At 36.9% G+C, this 19358-nt stretch overlaps 1 long non-coding RNA gene across 2 annotated transcripts in view; it reads right to left on the minus strand.

The window, feature by feature from the left end:
- Positions 1–19358, minus strand: part of LOC140597972 (uncharacterized) — a 206043-nt gene that overhangs the window by 64918 nt on the left and 121767 nt on the right. For both annotated transcript variants that reach the window (XR_012000069.1, XR_012000071.1), the window contains exon 3: positions 5937–5993. This is a non-coding gene — a long non-coding RNA (uncharacterized lncRNA). The remainder of the gene's footprint in view (positions 1–5936; positions 5994–19358) is intronic.

Consider the following 19358-nt stretch of genomic DNA (forward strand, 5'->3'; position numbering starts at 1 on the left):
TATCCTCCAAAAATGAGATGAAATAAAGATATTTTCAGATAAATGAAAGCTAAAAGCATTTGTCATTGGACTTGTAACACAAGTAATGCTAAAGGGAGTTCTTCAGGCTGAAGAAAAATGATACCAGATGGAAACTTGAATTTCAGTAAGGAATACAGAATACTAGATGGTAAATAACTTCGTAAACATACAAGACTTTTTTCTTCCCATATTTACTTTAAAAACTGTTAGAAGCAAAATAATAGCACTGTAAGGTGGGGTTTGTACATCTGTAAAAATAAAAGATATAACAACTTTGGCATAAAGCATGGGATGGAAGAGTAGATAAATGAAATGATTCTATTTTAAGGTTGTTACATGTGTGAAATATAAAGTAGGAACTGTGATACGAGAAGTATAAGGTGTGAAATGAGAAGTGCTGGATGTTGAAGCATTAAGTGAACAGAGGTACAATATAATTTTAAATAGGATTTGATAAGTTAAATATATATAATATATATTACTAAAATATTATATTTTTATATATTATGTATATATATATAAGAATCCAATAATGGGAAATAAAATGAAATCTGAAAAACACTCCATTAATCCAAAAGAAGGCAGGATAAAAGGATCAAAGGAATGATAGCCAAAAGAAAAAACAAGATGGTAGATCTAAACTCAACCATTCCAATAATTGCATTAAGTGTAAATAAAGGATATGTTTCAATTAAATGGCAAAGAATGTAAGACATTAGACAAAAGTAGTACTCAACTCTACGCTACCTATAAAAGATACACTTTAAATATAAAATAAAGTGTGAGAAAATATATACCATGCTAACAGTAAGCATAAGAAGGCTACCATGGTCATTTTAATAATCAGAAAAGTAAACTTCAAGACAAACAGTATTTCTACAGGTAGAATGGACTATTTCATTATGATAAAGCAGCAACTCATTGCGAAAATATAATTATCCTAAATGCATATGCACCTAATAACAGAGCCTTAAAACACATGAAGTAAAATTGACAGACATAAAGGGTGAAATCAACAGCTATACAAAAATGATTTTGAACTGAATCATAGACCTAAATTTATAAGATAAACCACAAAACTGCTATAGAAAACAAAGGAGAAAATCTTCATAACCTTGAAGTAGACCGTGATATTATAATAAATACATATTTGGTTTTCATCCCCATCTCTAAAACCCTTGGAATTTCCTGTGATGGCAGCAATAAAGATGTCTCTTTTTGTTATTGAGGTGATTTGGAAAGCACAGAAGGAAGGAGCTTGTTGTGAGGAGAGCTAACCATATGATTAGAGGGTTAGAACTTTCAGTCCCCCCTCCTGCCTTCAGGGAAAGGAGAGGAGCTAGAAGTTAAATCAATCACCAGTGGCCAATGATTTCACCAATTGTGCCTGTAAAATGAAGCCTCCATAAAGACCCAAAGGGAAGGGGCTCAGAGAGCTTCAGGTTGGAGAACCAGAATGCTTCCACATACTACCATGCCAGGCCCAAATTCCAGGAGGACAGAGACTCTTTTGTTCAGGACTTCACCCTATGTATCTCTTCATCTAGCTGTTGATTCATGTCCTTTAATACCTTTTATAATAACCTGGTAATCTAGAAGGTAAATGGGTTTCCTGAGTTCTGTGAACTGCTCTAGCAAATTCATCACTCAAGGAAGGGTCATGGGAACCTCCAATCTGTCGCTGGTGGCCAGACACATGGGTAACCCAGGCTAGAGAATGGCATCTCAAGTGGAGCGCAATCTTGTGGGACTGAGCCCTTAGCTTGTGGGAGCTGATGCTATCTCTGGGAAGATAGTGTCAAAATTGAGTTGAACTGTAGGACACCCAGCTGGTGTCAAAGCATTGCTCGTTGGTGTGGGAAACTGCCTCCTACATTGGGATTAGGGTGCAGGACAAATATAGGCAGACTTCTTAGAATACAAAAAGCATTAACTGTAAAGGAAAAAAGTCAATAGCATGCACTTCATAAAAAATGAAAATCTCTCCTAACCAAAAAGCTGAACTCTTTCCTCCTAAGATTGCCAACAAGACAAGGATATCCACTCTTACCACCTCTGTTCAGCATTGCACTGGAGGTTCTGGCCAGGGAAATTGGCAAGAAAAAGAAATAAAAAGCATCCAGGCTGAAAAGGCAGAAACATAACTATCTTTATTCTCAGACAACATCATCTTGTATATAGAAAACCCTGAATCCACATTTAAAAAAAAAAAAAAAAAAGAAGGAGAGACTCCAAAAATAAGTGAGTGCAGCAAGTTGGCAGGATGCAGGACCAACATACAAAAATCAATTATATTTCCATATGTTAGCAATGAACATCTGAAATGAAATCAAGCAAACAGTTCATTCATAACAGCATCAAAAAGAAATAAATACTTAGGAATAAACTTAACAAGAGAGGTAGAAAAACTCATACTCTGAAGACTACAAAACTTTGTTGAAAGAATTAAAGAAGATCTAAACAATTGGAGAGGGCAGCCCGGGTGGCTCACCGGTTTAGCACTGCCTTCAGCCCAGGGTGTGATCCTGGAGACCCAAGATCGAGTCCCACGTCGGGCTCCCCGCATGGAACCTGCTTCTCCCTCTGCCTGTGTCTCTCCCTCTCTCTGTCTCTCATGAATAAATTTAAAAAATCTTTTTTAAAATTAAAAGAAAACAAACAAACAAATGGAGAGATATCACATCTTCATGAGTTAGAAGGACTTGATATTGTTAAAATTTTCTACCAATTGACCTAAGACTCCTTGTAATCTCTACCAAAATCCCAGCTAGCTAGCTTGCTCACTTATTTATTTATTTACTTATTTACTTATTTATTTATTTTAGATATTGGCAAGCTGATCTAAAATTCATTTGGAAGTACAAAGGACACAGAAGAGCTAAAACCATGTGGGAAAAGAACAAAGTTGGAGGATTTATACATCCCAATTTCAAAACATTCTACAAAGCTACTTTAGTCAAGACAGTGTGGTACCAGTGTAAGGACAGATATTTAGATCAATGGACAAGAACTAAGAGTCCAAAAATAAATCTTTATGTTCATGGTCAACTGATTTCCCAGAAGAGTACTGAGAGAATTCAATGGAGACGAGAACAGTCTTTTCAACACATGGTGCTGGGACAACCGGATAGCCACATGCAAAAGGATGTATTTGGACACCTACCTCACACCATACACAAAATTTAACTCAGAATGGTTCAAGACCTAAATGTAAGAACTAAAATTATAAAACTCTTAGAAGAAAGCATAAGAGTAAATCGTAGTCACCTTGGTTAGGCAATGATTTCTTAGTTGTGATATTAAAATCATAAGAGGTCAAAGAAAAAAAACTGATAAATTGGACTTCATTACTCCCTCTAGTGGATCTAAAATATAACCTTACTTATAAGTATTCCATCTTTTTTTGAAACAGTAAAAGACATGTCTACGGTAATCACTCTAACCAGTGGTCATGTTATCAGTCACTATGGTGAATTAATTTTGACAAGAAGAGGGTTGAGGGGATCTTCTGGGGTTGATACAAATGATCTGTATCTTGAGCGTGGTGGTAGTTACACAACTATATCAATTAATCAACACCAATTTATTTGAAGGCTTTTAACTGTGCGTTTCACTGTCTATAAATTTTGCCCAGTAAAAATTTTATTTTATAAGGTGATCGATCACTCTGATGGGTGATGTGAGAGGAGGGGAAGATGAGCCTGGTGGTGTGCTTTTCTTTTTTTCTTTTTTTTTTTTTTTTTGAGATTTTATTTATTTATTCATGAGAGACACAGAGAGAGAGGCAGAGACACAGGCAGAGGGAGAAGCAGGCTCAAGCAGGGAGCCCGATGTGGGACTCGATCCCGGTCTCCAGGACCACACCCTGAGTTAAAGGCAGTTGCTTTAACCACTGAGCCACCCAGGTATCCTTTTGCTTTTCATTTTAAGCCCTTTGGTATTTCTTAAAATTTATAAAACCTGTGTATGGATTCCTTTAAATTCTTGAAGTTTTGGGAAGGAAAACACATTCAAATTTGAAGCTTCTTATTATCATTGCTTCATAGAAGACAGAAGGCATGAAGAAATCTCCTATTTGGGAAAGTATCGTTTACATTCTCCAACCCCCACACCCGACACCCGCCAGCCAGACCACTGGTCAAGGAGACCCTGGGGAGATCTAGAGGCAGGGTCTCAAGTCAAAAGACAAGCTCTTGAAAGCCACTATAGAAACAAAGTTGTAATCATTTACTCCCTTTTGTGAGGCTACTGTACCAAACACATAATCTCTAAAAAAGGAAAGTCAAAATCTCAAAAGCTTCCTTTTTTCAAACGCTAAAGCTTATTTGCATATCAAAATTGCCTCGGGACAGTAAGCAGAATTAGAAAATTAAGGAATTACATTAGAAGGAACAGAAAGAAGTAGGACAAATGTGTAGAAGTGTAGAGCTACTCCCTCCCCTCTGTCACCAAAAAGCTGGTTTCGAGTTTAAATCAACCACCCAGTAATGTTCATAAAGAGCAAGACTTTAAATATCACAGCTGTTGAATTTTGATAATACTATTAGCACAAATGTATTTGCTAACTCAATGACAAACAAATCTTTTTCATTAAAAAATATACATCTGTACAGCATTACTCCCTCTAGTGGATCTAAAAAAAAACCCATATTTAAATAGCGATTTCATCTCTTTGGGAACAATAGTAAAAGAAATTTCCATAAGTCACTCTAATCGGTGGTTATTATTATTTTTTTTAATCGGTGGTTATTTTAATGGTCACTACAGCGAATTAATTTTGCTTTCTTGTATAGTCTGCTTTTTTTTCCCATTCCCTATTCTCTAAGAAAAAGGTACCGAACATTTATCTGAATAATTAGGCACCCATAAATCAGAAAAGGATGGACATTTCAAATATTACTGATGAGGATAAAAACTTGAAAACTACTGAAGGTTGTATTATACTCAATATAAATCATAAATATTCAAAGAATTTTACAGTCACTTTCGAGTAAAGCGCAACTCCAAGAGCCATTTCAACAGCCCATTCACCCGGTGTCACCGCAGAGAGCTCAAAATTGGGTTACCCATCATTTTGTAATATGAAATAATTCAAGTGCCCTATCTACTTATTTTTATAAAGCAAAATTTCAGATATAATCTAATGAGTCACTAGACCCTCAAATCTCAAATGCTGTTTAGAAGTTTTTTTGTAGACACTTTGTCATGCCATGACTCCTATTTTGCATCTGGGGACACATATATAACATGTAAGTTACAAAATGACATGTTTTCATTGGCATGGCTTCTGTTTCTAGACATCTGAGTTCTGCAACTCAATTAGTCACAGACACCACTGCCAGGGAACAGGTCCCTTAAAGAGAGCAAAAGATAATGACATTCAGTCGAACTGATCTCTATAGCCTAACCTAAGTGAAATTTTAATAACCAGACAGCAAACCCTGTGCTTCGATGATTGGGGAGTAGTTTTACTATTGCAAATAACCGAATGGGATTTCACAGATCTTTTCAAAATGAAGAATTTTTAGAGTGCAGGCTCTTACAGACGTGAATTTCAGTAAAATATTGATGACAAGGCTTCCTATGCCTAAGAAATAACATTTAATGGCAGGCAAAGAGATACATTTCCCACCAAAATCGAATGCCACTGCCATCAACAGCCCCACAGAGGCTCAGCTACCTAAAATGGAAATGAAAATATAATGTATGGAAATATTCTCTTAGAAAAACTCCTTAAGGCTTCACATGTATTAATGTATTAGTTTGCAAACATTAAGATCAAAGCCAAAGCAACAAATACATCCTAAAAAGTTTTTCGTCAGATTTTTATTAACGATATACAAGTAGCAGGACATAAAAAATTAATAGACTCAAGCCTTGAAATGTCAAACCCAATGATCTCTAGCCATGCTCACCTCCTTTGCTTTTTGTTTCAGCATTGATGGCTCCGGGTCTTCTTGCCTGGAGCGACTCTACATGGTTAAAAAAGGAGAAAGAAAAGGTTAACAGATGGTTTTAGAGCCCCTCATCTGTTGCAGTTAAGTCAAAAAATAGCAGAGGAAGGAGAATAGGAGCCAAGGTGTCGAAAACGCGAGGCCTAAATTCATTGACGTGTAATTTCAAGCCTTTAGGCTTACCCAATAAGCTGTTAAATATTCAGTTTTAAATAAAATCTACTGTAGGTTTAAAAAAATCCACCCACTTTACTTATAATATTGCTAACTCTTAAAGTTTAAAAACAAGTTTCTACTCTTTTTCAAGTATTTAGGATGCTGTACACCGAATGTCCCCACACACCCTCACCCCAGGCCTTCTATGTGATTCCATGCCCCCAAACCTTTTCTTTCCAGGAGGCCAACTCATCCAACAGAGAGGCAGCCATTATAAAGCAGAGAAAGAAATGTGCGTGATGAACATTTCCCGCTTCCTGGATCCCAAAATATCCTTCAGTGCCAAGCTTTCAGTCCCTAAATCTCTTGGACAATGAAATCAATCCTTAATTGCTAAGAATCTGTACCCGGCTATAGTGGAAATATGCCAGCAACGTGCAGTAGGATTCCCTCCCTCCGTGTTGTTTAGCATGTGCTGACATACTTAGGGCCTAAAGAGCTGTGTGAGGAAAAAAATAAAAATTAAAAATATTTGACCTGAAAATACAAGGAATAACAAGTGCTGGCAAGGATGTAGAGTAAAGGGAACGCTTGTGTTGGTGGGAATGCAAACTGGTGCAGCCACCATGGAAAACAGTATGGAGGTTCCACAAGAACTTAAAAATAGACCTCTGATCCAGCAATTGCACTTCTGGGTATTTGTCCCACAAAAATTAAAACACTATCTTGGAAAGATATCTGCACCCCCATGTTCAAGGCAGCACTACTTACAATGGCCAAGATATGGAAACAACCTAAATGCCCATCAGTGGAGGAGTGGATGCTATTATATATATTATCCTATTATATATATTATGTATATACATATATATAATGGAATATGATTCAATTGTGAAAAAGAATGAAATCTTCCCATTGGTGACACATGGATGGACCTTGAAGTCATTATGCTAAGTGAGGTAAGTCACACAGAAAAGCAAATAGCATTTCTGATCTCATTAATATGTGGAATCTTTTTTTTTTTTTAAGATTTTATTTATTTATTCATGAGAGACACAGAGAGAGAGAAAGGCAGAGACACTGACAGAGGGAGAAGCAGGTTCCATGCAGGGAGCCTGATGCGGGACTCGATCATGGGGCTCCAGGATCACGCCCCAGGCCAGAGGCAGGTGCTAAACCGCTGAGCTGCCCAAGGATCCCCTTATATGTGGAATCTAAAAAAAGATACAAAAAAACCTCAGAGATATAGATGACAGATTAGTGGTTGCCAGAGAAGGAAGTGAGGGTTGAAGAACTGGGTCAAGGGAGTCAAAAGGAACAAACTTCTGGATGTAAAATAAATAAGTCATTATAAAATAAATAGAGCATGGCAACTATAGATCATAATACTATATTGCATATTTGAAAGTTGCTAAAAGAGTGGGTCTTAAAATTTCTCATCACAAGAAAAAGAAATTCTGTAGCTGTGTACGGTGACAGATGTTAATTAGATTTATGGTGGTGACCTCTTCATATACATATTCAACTATCAAATCATTACGCTGTACACCTCAAACTAATATAATGTTGATGTCAATTGTATTTTCATAAAAATAATGTTTTTTAATTACCCAAGAAATATTTGACTTGATCTTTCAAGAGAAAAAAATTGGCCTGGTTCTAATCTATATTTATTAGCAACACATTTTAAACAGACAGAATGAATAACAACTATGGTAAAGCCAAAACACACCCACTTGAACAGAGAACAATGGCAGAGACCACCATCAGAGGGACCTGAATGTGGACACTGACACCAGTGTGGAGTTCTGTTGGGAGGGGAGAAGCTTCACTATTTGCAGATGCTAAGAGGGGCTCCTACTGTCCCTAGAGAGGAGCCCCAAGCTGCCCCATGATGGCTACCAACGCCTGCCCCCAGTCCTGCCTGGAGGACTGGACCCTCCCCACCAAATACACAACTTCTGATGTAGCAACACACATGCTAGCTTTTCCTTCTTTGGAAATCTGTACCAGATTTCCCAGTTACCCGGAGATCTGCCCCACCAGATTTGCTCCTTGTTTCATCACTCCCTCCTTCTTGCCATCCCCCGAACCTCCTTGCTTTGCCACACGAAATGGGTGAGAAAAAGAATAAACTGAAGAGAGGGGAGAAAGGAGGAGAAATAAGAAACAAGGTCATCATTGGCACTTGAAGAAGGGAAAGGATGTTAATAAAAAAAAGAAGGCATAAGCCAGCGGTCTTGGAGAGTGATAGTGTGACCCAGCTGGGGAAGTGGATTCGGCAGCCGAGCTCTGCTAAGGACTGGCTTGAAGTTTGTGGTCATATAATTAAAGTAGGGCCAAGTTAGTGTGGTATTGGGGGAGGAGGTGGGACAAGGGATTGGAGGGTTCTAAGAAGAATGTAGTTATGGACCACACACATAGCTCTATTTCTAGTTACCTAATAAGGGATTTAAGTTAAATGGGCAGAGAAATTGTCTCCAGGAAGTGGAATTATGGGTAGCCTTTGCTAACCTCTTTTATATTTCTCAGGGTGTTCTTAAGATTTAGCAAAGAGCATGTATTTCCTTTTATAAACAGATAAAAACAATAAAGCTATCTCAAAAACAAATAAAAAAAATTAAAAATCCAGCAAAATGAGGTTTTGTTAGGAAAGAAAGCAACTAACCCAATTTCCTATAGGAAAAAAATGCTGCCCTAAATTTGGTTGCTTCCTTGACTATTAATTTGGATATTTAATGATAACCCTCTTCAACAGGAAAAATACTAATGAATCACTTGGGGAAAATGAAGAAAAGCGCAGTACTGGAAAAACACACCCACGAACATATCTGCAAAGCTACTGAAAACATAACAGAATATCGACAGGGCCCATGAGTCCTCTTTGGAGATTTCCAGGTGAAATGGTTGGAGATCATCTTCCAGTCGTCCCTGGAAGGTGGTGTCAAGGGGAAGAATTCCCCATCAGGTCAGTCTATGATATAATAGAACAGGGCACCTGGGTGTCTCAGTCGGTTAAGCGTCTGCCTTTGGCCCTGGTCGTCCTGGGGTCCAGTCCCACATCTGGCTCCATGCTCAGTGGGGAGCCTGCTTCTCCCTCTGCCCCTCCCCCATTCATGCACACATGTGCGTGCTCTCTCTCTCTCTCTCTCTCTCTCCCTCCAATAAATAAATAAAATCTGTAAAAAAAAAAAAAATTAGAGTGAACAGCAAGGGCAACCTTGAAAGTTTGGTGACACTCAGAAACCCATGCAAGGGCTGCAGTCTGTTGTGCGCAGCCCACTCTGCTCTGTGAAGACGAGGACAGGGGGGCCCCAGAGCCCCTTCCTTGTCACATGGCAGGCTGAGCACAGGAGTCTGATTTGGCAGGGAGTGTGGTGCCTCTAGCTTTCTAGGCCCTGAAGGCCAGCGGCAAGTGGGAGCCCTGCTAGCCCTGGGCAGCCATTCCGGCTGGTGGCTGGTGCTCTGGAAAGGCCTTCTCTGTCAGCCATAGTTGCTTCATCTAAAAATCAAATCTTCCTCAAGAGCCTGTGTTGTGGAGACTCAACGTCTCCAGACTTGATTGAGTGTGACAAGAAGGACCAACCTGTAGGCTTTGGAAGGGAAAGGAAAAAAGGAAAAAGGGGGGGAAATCCCCATAAGTGTACGAGATATACCACACTTGGGCTTGTTTTCACTAAATCCCAGCTTTTGATTCTTGTCGGAAGACAGGGGGAAGGTAGTTGACTGAAAGACCTCTTGCCTCCTCCCACTTTAAATTTTAGGGATGATAAATTACCATGAAATTAATTTAGTTTTACTATTACACTTTGACTGTGAGGCCTGAACCAAGGACATTTTTCTGTCAAAGTCTTTGTAGATGTAACATTTTGTATGCCTGAAATATATCTGCATATAATCCTGATATTGGGAAAATCTATTAATATTTTGTAAAATGACATGTCTGGTATAGCGTCTGGCTTTTTCTGGAGGAAGAGAATATAATCCTACAAAGCAGTAGAAATTCTACTGAGCATAGGCATGACAGATACACTAATCCCACTGGGTTGAGGTCTTCATGAATGGGAAGTTATTGTTTGAAAAGGTAATTTCTGATATAATTAGAAATTGGAGGGCAGGGTCCTAAGACTCTATAAAAAACATGTTTCTGAGTACTTTGTTTTTTACTCAGAGAAAAAAAAAAATTCACTCCTAAAGCCACTCCAGCTGGCATGAAGACCGTAAACCAGGGTTTCTTTCTGGGATTTTGTGATAATCAGGTTCAGCACATTCCAGAATGGTGCTTGTTTCAGACACTTGGCAACTGTATGAGGTTGGTAAAAGTGAGGAGGAATTCTGCTTTGCCTGACCTCATTTAAGAATGAGAATACACATTTCTTTAGAGTTTGAAACCCTCAGTGTTCACGCTTTAATCTTTCAAACTCCCACCTTCCCAGGGCACCCTCGGCTTTCATCAGTGCTTTTCTCATAGTCATGCCTCTTTATAGTTTTATAATTTTTTTAAAGGTAATACGAGAAGAGTTTAAGGCATTGGTATCCATTTTTCATTAAAGTGTCAAAACTCCTGATACTGTGCTATAGAGTTGCCATCATGCCAACAGTTTCAATTTTAAACCCATTTCCCCCATTCTGATGACATTAGAACTTCACCCTTGGCACTATTACCTTATAACTTTCATTTTTAATTAAATAAGTTAAATTGGCAACAGAAAACACTTCGCTTTCACATTAGCTTTGTTAATAAAAAGTGAAAGTTAAAAGCAGAGTACCTGTGGATAAAAATCTAGTTCCAAGCTCCAGTTTCTCCTTTATCTCATGAAGTCAGTATGTTAAAAGAAAAAGGAAAGATAAACATATTTTTAAACTAACTATTTTGGCTAATTCCTAGTCTAGAAACTAGAACAGATATTTCTATTCAGCAAAAATTTCAAAGTTTTACAGATACTCTGCAAAATGGTTAAATAATTAGTAAAGAAAGGTAGCAAAAATCCCAAAGAAAATGAAAGAAAAAGAATTATTCTCAAAAAACAAAACAAAACAAAGAGCCCCCAAACACAGTAGACATTGATGCATAAGAAGGAAAGCCTGCAATTATCAAATCTAACTAAAGAACTAATGTTAAGGTATGAAAGCAATATCTACTGTAAAATGTTTTTACCATAGTGAACAAATCAAAATATTTTTGTTTGGCTAACATAAAGAGAGGGGAAAATCTGAATGTCTTCTTTATCAGTTATCAAATATATATATCTTCTAAAACTAGAGAAAAGCTCTATTTCAAACAAGTTGAAAAAACAAAACACCGGATTTCTAATCAATTCTCTTAGAATTCATTCTTCTATTTAATAGTACCCCATTACCAACCAACCAATCCTAAAAGTTTAAAATGGAACTAAGAAACCAACAATCATACTAACCAAATAAAGCAAGAAAAACAGTCGAAGTTTGAACAAAGCACAATTTTATTAGAATTCATGAAAGAAAGAGAACTGACCATCTCCTCTCTTTCTTAAGATCACAATAAAATTGTAAAACAATTTAAAACAAAAGCATAAGTTCATGAAGACAAAGAGAACTGAAAAAAAGCACCTGTAGATGAATGTGTCAACTGTCAACAAATGTTTAAAAGACAAAGCAGAGGGAATCCCTGGGTGGCTCAGCGGTTTAACACTGCCTTCAGCCCAGGATGTGATCCTGGAGTCCTGGGATCGAGTCCCACGTCGGGCTCCCTGCATGGAGCCTGCTTCTCCCTCTGCCTGTGTCTCTGCCTCTCTCTCTCTCTCTGTGTCTTTCATGAATGAATAAATAAACTCTTAAAAAAATAAATAAATAAAAGACAAAGCAGAGCAAGGAAGTCTGGTTCCAGTAAGATAGAAAAGTATACTTCACCCTGTCCCTCCCACTGAAGGCAGCTATGAAATGTAGACAGAATGCATGAATCAGCTATTTGAGGACTCTGAGAAAGAAATGATAGACTGAGGAAAAAAGAACATAGTTTGAAGTACCATCAAGCAACTTATTTTTTTCTTCCAGTAGCCCCTAATTTAGTTGCAGCCCAGCTGGAAACTGGAATGGTCGTTGGTGCAGAGAATGCTCCAGGACATGCCCCCTTGTTCTGGTTTGAGGAACAGGAAAGGAGGCTGCTAACACTCAGCATAAGTGTGAGAAATAATGCCTTTTTTTTTTTTTTTTTTTTTTTTTTTTGGTTCTCCATTTCCTTCTGCCTCAGCCGGGTGCATGGAAGAGCTAGCTGGAGAAAGCTTCCACTTTCTGACCCCAGAGGATTGAAAAAGACATACCCAGGAAACATAAAAGTATCTGACTGTCAAGAGGCAGAAGCAGGAAAAAGCAACCCCAGAAAGTTATTCATGAACTCCTGGAGAAATCTCTGAGTGGTACGTGCGTGCATCTAACCCTAAACCGTCTATGGTAGACTGGGGGAAGGGAACAGCAGGATACACCACAGTCTGAGTCCCAGACTGGTGGTGGTGGTATGTACCTGGGACAGATCCAAGAGCACTACAAAGGCTTTGCAAATGGAATTGACATTAGAGCCATAACCCATAGATCTGACTGGAACTTGCAGCCTAAATTCAACTAGGTAGGTAAATGTTTAATATATAAGATAACTATAACACAAAATGGGGAAGGATAATAAGACCCATATGATGGTAACTTTTTTTTCAATATCTTCCTGAAGTATTAAATATTGATTCTAAACAGACTGAAAAATTAAGCAATTTTTATTGTCATCCCTAGAGCAATGAAACCTAAGAGATGCTAACAAAAACAAAAGAGAGCAGCTAAAATGAAATACTAAAAAATATTTAAATATTACATGAATATTCACAGCAACTTTATTTATAATAGTCAAAATTTGAATCAGCCTAGATGTTCTTCAACAGGTGAATGGTTAAACTAACTGTGGTCCCTACATACTATGAAATATTACTCAGCAATAACAAGGAACTAACAATACAGGTAACGACTTGGATGAATCTCCAGAAAATTGTGCTGAGTGAAAAAAAAGACAACTCCAAAGGCTATATATTTTATGATTTCATTTATATAACATTTTTGAAATAAAATTTTAGAAAGGGAGGAAGATTAGTGGTTGCGAAGGATTAGGGCGGGGTAGCCAGAGGAAAGTAAATATGCTTATAAAAGGGAAACACAAGGGATCCTTGGACTTCTTATGTTGTTGGAACTGTGCAGTATGTTGACTGGGGTGGTGGATACACAAATATATGCAGGTGATTCAATTGTCTAGAACTTAATACACACATATACACAAATGAACATAAGTGAAACTGGGGACATCTGAACAAGCTAGAGGGTTGTATTAATAGCCAATAGCCTGATTATATTATACCAGTTCTGCAAATGTTACCACTGGGGAAATTGAACAAACTGTACAAAGGATCTCTTTGTATTATTTCTTATAACTGCATGCCAGACTAGTTAGTTTGATAAAATTTTCAGTTAGAAATTTTTAAATGGGGCAGCCCAGGTGGCTCAGCAGTTTAGTGCCACCTTCGGCCCAGGGCATGATCCTGGAGACCCAGGATCGGGTCTCACGTCGGGCTCCCTGCATGGAGCCTGCTTCTCTCTCTGCCTGTGTCTTTGCCTCTTTCTCTCTCTCTGTGTCTCTCATGAATAAATAAATAAAATCTTTAAAAAAAAAAAAAAAGAAAAAGAACATTTTAAATGTTTAACCCAAAAGAAGACAGGAAAGCATAAGCAAAGGAAATAAAAACACAAAGAACATACAGAAAACAATAAAATGATAGGCCCATCAAAATATATTAATAATTATATTAAATGTAAACAATGTAGGGGTGCTTGGGTGACACAGTCAGTTAAGCATCCAACTCTTGGTTTTGGCTCAGGTCATGATCTCATGGTATGAGTTTGTGCCCCGAGATGGGCGCCACACTGGGCATGGAGCCTACTTAAAAAAAAAAAAAAAAAAAAGAATAAATTAGAAAAAGTAGAGCAAAATAACTACAAATCAAACAGCAGGAAGGAAATAATAAAATTAGAGCAGAAATCAATGAAACTGAAAAGGAAAAAGAGTAGAGAAAATCAATGAAATCAAAACTGGTTCTTTGAAGCAAGTAATAAAACTAATAAACATCTAGCAAGACATGCCAAAATAAGAAGAAGATACAAATTACCAATATCAGGAATGAAACAGAAGATATCACTACAGACCCCACAGACATTAAAATAATAGTATGGGAATACTAGGAACAACTCTACACACAGAAATGCAACAACTTAGATAAAATGATCCAATTTTTGAAAACCATAAACTCACTCAAGATGAAATACTTTCTTTTTTAAAATTTTTATTTATTAATGAGAGACACACAGAGAGGCAGAGACACAGGCAGAGGAAGAAGCAGGCTCCATGTAGGGAGCCTGATGCGGGACTCGATCCCAGGACTCCAAGATCGTGACCTGAGCCAAAAGCAGACGATCAACCACTGAGCCACCCAGGTGTCCCTGAAATAGATATTCTGAATAGTAAAAAATTGAATGCATAGTTTTACATTTTTTCCAGGAAAATAAAATCTCCAGGATCAGATGATTTCATTGGTGAATTCTAACAAACATTCAAAGAGGAAACAATACCAATACCACTCTTTTCCAGAATATGGAATAAGGACTACTTCTCCTTTTATGAGACTAGCATTACCCTAATACCAAAGTTTGACAAAAGCAGTATAAGAAAACTACGGTCCAATATCCCTTATGAGCGTACTTATAAAAATCCTCAATAAAATATAAGCAAATGAGGGTCACCTGGGTGACTCAGTCAGTTAAGCATCTGCCTTTGGCTCAGGCCATGATCCCAGGGTCCTGGGATCAAGCCCCCATTGGGCTCCCTGCTCCACAAGGAGCCTGATTCTCCCTCTCCTTCTGCCTGCCGTTCCCCCTGCTTGTGCTCAAGTGTGCGCTCTCTCTCTCTGTGTCAAATAAATAAATAAAATCTTAAAAAAATATATTAGCAAATGAAATACAAAATATATAATATATAAATATACAAAATATATTAAAAGACTAATAACATCACAATCAAGTGAGTTTATCCTGGGCATCATGGCTGGTTTAATATTTGAAAATCAATATAATCCACCATTTCAACCACCAAACATATAAAAACCACACAATCATATCAATTGGTGTAATCATATCAATTGGTACAGAAAAAGCATTTGACAAAATTCAACATTAATTTATTTTTAAAACTCTCAACAAATTAGGATCAGAAGAGAACATCGTTAGTTTGATAAAAGGCTTCTACCAAAAAAAGATTTTTTTTTTTAAGATTTATTTATTTGTTTATTTTAGAGAGACAGCATGAGGAAAGGAGAGAGGCAGAGGTGGAAGAGGAGGAGAGAAAGAATCCCAAGCAGACTCTCTGCTGAGCATGGAGCCCTAGGCAGGGCTCAATCTTACCACCCTAAGATCATGACCTGAGACAAAACCAAGAGTCAGCTACTTAACAAACTGAGCCACTTAGGTGCCCCCCCAAAAAAAATTTAAGTAATTGTCATACTTAATTCACAATTAAGAGTGAATATTTTCCCAAAGCACTGGAAAAAGTCAAGGATGTCCACTCCCACCACTGCTAGTCAACATTATACAGGAGGTTCTAGCCAGGGCCATTAGATAGAAAATGAAGAGGCATTCAGTTTGCAAACGAAGTAAAACTATCTTTATTTATAAATGAGATGATTATATAGAAAAATCCAAGTAATCCACCAAAAAACTTTAGAACTAGTAAATAAATTCAGCAAGGTTGCAAGATACAAGATCAATATACAAATTCAATTGTATATTGTACAGTATATGTTCATATTCTAGCAATGGACAATCCCCAAATGAAATTAAGAAAGTAATTCTATTTGCAATACCATCAAAAAGAGAATAAAATACTTAGGAAGGAATTCAATATACAAAGTGTAAAAGTTATACTGTGAAAACTACAAAACATAGTTGAAAGAAATTTTTAAAAACCTAAATAAATGAAAAGATATCCCATGCTCGTGGATTGAAAGATAATATTTAAGTCCTACCTATTAATATGTTCATACATTCATATGAAATATGTTAAGACAGCAACACTTCCCAAGTTGATCTACATTTTAGTGCAATCCCCATCAAAAGTCCAACTGATTTTTTTGCATACGTTGATGTTAATCCTAAAATTTGTATGGAAATTCAAGGGACCTAGAATAGCCAAAACAATCTTGAAAAAGAAAAACAAAGTTGGAAGATTCACACATTCTCAACTGCAAAAGAATGACAAGACAATGTGATATTGACACAAAAACAGACATAACCATCAACAGAATAAAATTGAAAATCCATCAATAAGCCCTCCCATTATTAAAAAATAATAATAAGCCCTCCCATTTACAGTCAATTTATTTTCAACAAGGGTGCTGAGACAATTCCATATGGAAAGAACAGGCCTTGGGCAGCCCCAGCAGCTCAGCAGTTTAGCACCGCCTTCGTTCTGCCAGGGTGTGATCCTGGAGACTCGGGATTGAGTCCCACGTTGGGCTCCCTGCATGGGGCCTGCTTCTCCCTCTGTCTGTGTCTCTGCCTCTCTCTCTCTCTGTGCCTCTCATGAATAAATAAATAATATCTTTAAAAAAAAAAAAGAATAGACCTTTCAACAAATTGTACTGAGACAACTAGATAGCCACCTGAAAAAAATGATGAATTTGGACCCCTACTTCACATCATACACAAAAATTAATTCAAAATGGATCAAAGATGTAAAATCAAGAGCTAACACTATAAAAATATAGGTGTAAATTTTCACAATCTCAGGTTAGGCAATGTTTTCTTAGATATAACACCAAAAATATTAGCAACAAAAGAAAAAGTTAACTGACCATCAAAATTAAAAGCTCATGTGCTGCAAAGGACACCATATTAAGAAAATGAAAAGACAACCCAAGGAATGGAAGAAAATATTTGCAAATTATATATCTTATAAGGGACTCCTATCTAGGACATATAAAGAACTCATAACTCAACAACAATAACAACCCAACTAAAAAATAGGGAAAAGATCTGAATGATTTAGTGACTCAGGAAAAACAGTTTTTTCAGTTTCTTATAAAGTTAAACATACTCTTAACAATATGACCCAGCTATCTACTTCTATGCATTTACTCTAAAGAAATAAAAACATGTACTCAGACAAAACTCTGCATATAAATGCTTGTAGCAGGTCCATTCCTAATTGTCAAAAACAGAAGACAGCCCAAATGTCTTTCAATAAACTGGTATGTCCATAAAATGGAATACAATTCAGCAATAAAAAAACACAAACTATTGTCATATGCAACAACTTGATGAATCTCAAAGGAATCATGTAGAATGAAAGAAGCCAGTCTCAAAAGGTTATATGTGTATGATTCTATTTATAGGACATTGTCAGAAAGAGAAAGGATGGAGAGAGGTTCTGAGTACACATGATAAGAATCTAAGATATTTTAAAATTCATAGAACTTTACATCCCCCAAAAAAGTCTGTTTTGCTGTATGTTCATTTAAAAAAAAATTAAGTAGATATATGAGCTGAAACTGACCAAACAGAAGAGAAACACAACCCAAAGTTCCTGCAGAGGGATACATAGCTAAAAAGTGAGCTAATCCTATAGAACCTCAGAGAAACTCAGGATGTGGTCGAAAGCACTAGCCGAGAGAGGCTAAAAATACGGTGAAAGTCTTTTAAGAAGGGATTGATATCCTAAACCACCTATTCCTTTTCATCAGTATGTTTTATATGTCTCATATTTCAGGGGAATTTTTAAGGAACAATTAGAGAATCAAAGAGAGCCCTTGGATAATTCAAATATGATTAAAATTAAAAACTCAATCTATAGACTAGATGTTTGAATCAAAGGTCTCCATAATATGAGAAATAAAAGAAAGAGAAAAAAAATAGGAGAATTTTCAAAAACAGATCAATCTAGATTTAGAAACTATCACAGACAATGCCAGAAAATTTTCCAAAACTAAAAGACAATGAGTTGGCAAATTAAAACAGCCCCTGGAGAGACCAGCACAATAAATGAAATGGTACTTGTTCCAAGACATAGCCCTTCTAAAATTTCAGAAATCCAGGGACTAAATGAAGATTGTAAGAAAAATGGGTCGCAGAAAGTAGAGTCTGAATGGCATCGGATTTCTTACTAGCACCATCAGCTTTCCATTATCGCTGTTGAGTAGTCTGCTGTCCACCTAATTCTGTTGTTTCATGCAACTTGTCTTCTATCCTTGGCTACATTTAAGATCTTAAAGATCTCTTTGTATTTGATCACCTGCTGTTTTACCATGATGGATCTCAAGAATAGGGTCTTCAAAAAAAAAAAAAGTTTCCCATTTGGTATTTATTATGATTCCTGAATGTGAGCTTTCATGTTTTTCACAAATTCTAGAAAATAGGATGCCATTACTCCTTCATTTCTCTATTCTCTTTTTATTTACCTATTATTCCATTGAAGCACATCATAGACATTCTTACCCTATCTTTCATGTCTCTTTGCCCTCCTTCATCCTTTCTTCCTTATTTCTCTGTAGTGTTTTCTCTGTTCACTAGTTCTGTATTCAGGTTTGTCTAATCTCTTCAATTCATAGGTTTTTTTTTAATTTTAGTGATTATATTTTTTATTTTTAAAAGTCCTATCTGAATTTTATTCAAATTTGTCTAATCTTTTCCCATGCTTATGATTTTGTTACCTTCTTTTAGTTCTTTAAACATGAAAGCATATTTATTTCATTGTATAAGCATTGTATAAGCATTGTATATCTTATTATTTATAGTATCTGAAGTCTTTGGGGACCAAATTTCTACTCTTTGTTGTTTCTCTTAATCCTTATTCATGATGACATGATTGCTTGTGTTTGTCTTGATTTTTCAGTACAGCTTGTGTTTATCAGGACTTTTCCATGGAGATTCCATGAAACCTGTGTTGGGGGATATTCCTGCAGAGAAGACCTCTGTTTTCTCCTTCCAGGCATCTGAAGACACTTCCAACCCAGGACCACTTTACATTAATTTCTTGGCTTGGGGGCTCTGGACTATGCAAGAGCTATAAGTCAAACCTTATAGAGCTGATCTGAGATTATAAATTATCAGGAGAGGTTTCATTTTCTGGCTCCATCCAGAGCCCAGGCTGAGAAAAATACATTTCCTTGT

Source organism: Vulpes vulpes, chromosome 1 (assembly GCF_048418805.1).
Source record: "Vulpes vulpes isolate BD-2025 chromosome 1, VulVul3, whole genome shotgun sequence".
NCBI lineage: Eukaryota > Metazoa > Chordata > Mammalia > Carnivora > Canidae > Vulpes > Vulpes vulpes.